This window comes from Alligator sinensis, unplaced genomic scaffold, assembly GCF_000455745.1.
Source record: "Alligator sinensis unplaced genomic scaffold, ASM45574v1 scaffold603_1, whole genome shotgun sequence".
NCBI classification, from domain to species: Eukaryota; Metazoa; Chordata; order Crocodylia; family Alligatoridae; genus Alligator; species Alligator sinensis.
Genome location: NW_005842853.1, coordinates 140,611 through 145,436, shown reverse-complemented (window position 1 = coordinate 145,436; position 4,826 = coordinate 140,611).

Here is a 4,826-nt window from a genome sequence, read left to right as displayed (position 1 = left end):
TCTTTCCCATTCTTAAACATACAGTCTGTTTTTAAACAACCTTCCTATGTGAAATGGTCAGGGGGTTCTAGTGCCACAAAATGTTGTTATAGCAGTAAAATTTCCCAACCATTTCCACTGCAATGTATATTAAATTGCTTAAAGGGTTTAAAATAAACCCAATAACTTCTAAAGGCTGGGAAGCCTATCAGAATGTTTTTATCATCACTAAAAACCTCCTTTTTCCCCCTAAAGAGCCATAGTTACAAGAAACTCCTTTTCTGCAGATTCCTGTTATTGATTAAATATAATTACAATATTATTGTTAACGTATATATTTTATAGACTTTTTTGTAAATCAGCTAAGCCGCAGTAATTTTCCTGCTTAATCATAAATTACTTGATCATTTTCAGGGGCTTCTTGTTTGAAGAGTTCAGTATTGATAACTCAGCATGATGGTAAAAGTATTATGTTCTAAATGATGTCAGGCTTTTTTTCATAACTCTTTCTTTTTTGTTAAAAAGAGGACTACTTCACGAGTCCGTGCCTATCATGACTCACCTGCTCTGTTGCTAGGCTACCTGCAGCACTGTCTGCTGAGTGAAGGTAAAGTATAATTGAGTTGTACATACACAAATTATTCAGTCCATTTCCTCCATGAATGTGACTGGTCATTGTTCTGACTTCTTAATAAGAATGTAGGTAGGGTGCAACAAAAACAGATGGCATACAATTAGTCTTTTTCCTCAAAGACAATGAAAAAAGTCAAGATAAGGTAACATAAGCAATTAAACAATCAAACTTTAGTTCAGCCAACTCTGTATAATCCCAGAGTGAGGCCCTCCTAAACATATTCTTTCACACAACCACTTAATAATCCTTTCCCATAGCACTTGTACAAGAAGAGTTGGAAGCTTAGCTGATGCATTGGGAAATTATACTGCTGTAACAAGATTTTGTGGCCTCAGTGAGTGTCTCTTCACCCTGTCACAAAGAACTGCTAGCTAAGAGCTCATTAGAGGATCTAGAACCCTAAAATATAAAGTGACCAACGTTTGGGTACAAAATCTAGAGCACAGTCCTAGTTACTCACAAACCTCTGGAACTGGAAGTCACCAATACCAGTTGTGATACCACTTAGGGTAGTAGCTTTAGTGTGGTGCTGCAGCACGGCTAATTAGCTCTGTTAAGAGACAGAGCTAATTATTCCATACACGTACTACGTGAATGTCCCTCTAGCTACCTTCTGAACTGGAATCAATATTCCTGCACCACCAAGCAGCATTCTACTGCACTACTGATGCACTAGGACACCTCCTAGCACTACTGGAATGTTTGCAGGCAAGGGGGAGAAAAAGGGATTACAGGAAAGTCCAGTTTTCCAAATATGGGACAGAAGTCCTATTCTATAGATTCTTTTAAGACACCAGGTCACAGCCTGACATTCAGGCCAGGCCTGGAAAATTTGAGATGGTTTGTCATGTTATTGGAGTAGGAAATTAGGTAGGATTTAGATGCCTAAAGCCAAAATTGTGATCCTAAAAATCCTAGCTCAGCTGTTGTCTGCACTCCAAAAGTGTCTTTCTTTTTCATCTGAAAGTTCCCTTGGTGCCTAGAGTTGCATTTGTGAGCATAATCAGAACTACCTTAGACTCAGCAGGGCTGATTAGCTCAGTGCTTAGCTTATGCCTAAGCCTGATGCTGGTGCAAAAGTGAGGCTTTGTTCTAAGTCCCCTAACAGGCTTGATCAAGGTATTCTCAGAGCTCACTTACTACAGTATGACAGAACCTGGCTCCTCACAAAATGTAGTGGCAGCAATCCCCACTTTCTTTAAAGTCTTTGTTGTGAAGTCCACCTTTTCCATAATAGCCTGGTGGTTAGAGCATTTACACCAGGTGTGTGTGTCTACATGAGATGTGTTAATGAGCATTAGCCTAAATTAATTTCCATTATGGGTGCCTGTCTACATGTGCATACTCTTAATGTACATTAACTAATCATGCCTAAATTTGATACCTGAATTTGCAGGAATCAAATTTAGGCATGATTAACCTAAGTTAAAGCACATTAATGCACGTGTACACATGACTGAGAGCTAACTTCAGAGCTGGGTCTGCCCTGCCACTAGGAGGCCAGCCTGAGCCTAGCCCCAGGGAACAACCAGGAGTTGGGGTGCTGGATACCTGCCCTGGGACCCTGCCCCCTAGCCTCCCCCCCACCGGGCCTGAAAACCCAAAATATTGTAAATAGTTTCCCCTTGTACATAGTTTCCCACTTGTAAACAGGTTTTTTATTGTTGGTGGGTAGGGAGAGGGTGGAGGGGCTCTGTTGGTTGAGGGAGTACTGTTTGTTAAGGGGGGTGGGATGGGGGTCAGTGTTGAGAGGGTAACAATGTTTTTTTTAATTGCACCTATGTGAGTGTCCTGAGAGTGGTGCTGGGGGTGGGTCAGGGGTTAAGGGATGTGTGGGCAATGGGGCATGTGGACTGGAACAGGTAGTACAGGAAGAGGAGGTTGAGCAGGGCGTCCTGCAACTAGTGCCCTGGCCCCTGCTGGTGGGTGCCCTGCTGTCCTGGGGCCTGGATGGTGGAAGAGGGGGGCCTGCTGGGGCCAGCAGGGCTAGCACAATGGCCAGCAGGAGCATGGGGTGCTGGTCATTACTGGCAGGGGCCAGGCTGGAGCAGCCCTGGCATGGGAAAGCAAGGTGAGCAAGGAGGGAGCTACTGCATGCTGCCCCTGCACTGGGCACACAGATCCTGGGCAGGGAAGAGCCTGGCCAGGGATCAGAGTTTCCCAGATGGCTGCCAGGTGCTGGCAGCTGGCTCTGGCTTCAACATGGCTGCCAAGTGCTGCAAACCACGTGGCCAGAGGCTGGAGCTCCCCATCCCGGTGGCCAGAGGGTCACATGGGAGGGCTGCAGGGCCTTAAGACTAATTTTAATTGGGCCTAATTTTAATTAATTTTGTCCCAAGTCACATGTAGACACCTGTCAAAAATCTCCTAATGTGCATTAGCTTAATGTACATTAAATTCAGTCGCACCTAAATGAACGTGTAGAAGCCCCTGAAATGGATGAAATTCCTGCTTCACCCTGAGGAATTATAACCCACATCTGCCATCCTGCTACCCTAACCACCAAACTATAAATTATTCTGGGTGGAAGATGCTCCACCCCTTATGTTGAAACAATGCCATTCTGCAGAAAAGAATACAAAATTAATTGAGCTAGAGAGAAAGTATGCACATAAGGAAACCCACCCCTTTATCTTAGTGGTTAGGGCAAGGCTTACTGTGGGTGATATCTTGTATTGGACCAATTGCATGGTAGGGACAAAGTTAAACAAGTTTTAAAATACAAGACAAGGTTCTTTGGGTAAGTACGATCTCTTTTATTAGACCAACTTAAATAAAGCAACAGCCGTGTTATCCAGCACTTTACCAACCAAAAAGCTCCAGTAACCAGCATCTGTCAACAGCAAAACTGGAAGGCCCATTTCCAGTTTTGCCGCCACAAGCCGAGTCCCACTTCTTCCTTGTGGACCACGGCCCGGGGCAGAGCAGCCTGCGTGGGGTCCCACTCCTTGTCCCCAGGCACACTGACACAGCATATTTGGTGCATACCTGGTGCACCAGATGCAGCATATTTAATTAACCGGCTTATTTGATTAACCAGCATCCCCAGTTCCCTGGGGATGCCAGATCACAGAGTTTTACTGTAATTGAAAAAAAAATTTGGCAAGCTTTTGGGTTTAAAATCCCTTCATCAGGCTGAGAAAGCCTCTGCAGTTGGTGTGTGCTCTTCCTAGATGGAATGAATCCATCCAGAGAAGACCAAACAACAACTGCGCACCAGAATGAATGCGCACCAGAATGAATGCACACCCAAAATCTATCAAAGACAAGAATACCCAAGTACCTGTGGGGGCACATTTCTCACAAGAAAACCACTCTCTCTCCAATCTCTCAGTTCTAACCCTAAAAGGAAATTTACAAAACACTTCCCAGAGACAAGCCTATGAACTCCACTTCATCAACCTCCTGGATACTAAAAATCATGAACTAAATATAGACATTGGATTTATGACACATTATAACCTGCCTGACATCTGACTCCCCAGGTCCCTCTCCACTATTTACCTGCTACATTCATCCCTTTCTCCCCACCACCCAGCCTGCCTCTCACCAGATGACGCCTCAGTTTACATCTTTACTGACTGCATATCTTGTATGCATACCAGCCCAGCCTCTGGCTTCTTTACTTTTCATTCCATCCAGGAAGAGCATACACCAACTGCAGAGACTTCCTCAGCCTGGCAAAGGATTTTTAAACCTGAAAGCTTGCCAAAAATTTTTTTTCCAGCCATTTAAATTGGTCTAATAAAAGATATCATATTCACCCAAAGAACCTTGTCTGCCTATGTCCTGAGACCAACACGGCTACAGCCTACACCCCTTTAGAATGCAAGGCATTCTTCATCAAGGTACTCACATAGGGACAGAGAATCCTGGGTTTCAGTCACTGCTTCCAAGATAGTTTTTGTATTTTATCCAATGACTATTTAATACAGAATGCCTGAACAGCCTCTCTATCATCCCAAAATTCATAACCCTTGAATTTTTCATTCCTTTCTGCACAGTGCAGGCTCCCCTTTGTTATCCATCCCCCTGCCCTATACCCTGATGATTAGGAAGGTAGGGGATTTTAAGCTTTTTGGGCTGAGGAAGGGATTACACATATATCTCCTACTTCATGGGTGAGTGCTCTAAACCCTGGCCTAAGCAATAATGCAAGAAGGGATGTTATGGCTACCACTATTTAATAGGAAAGAGGGAGCCATGGGGGGAC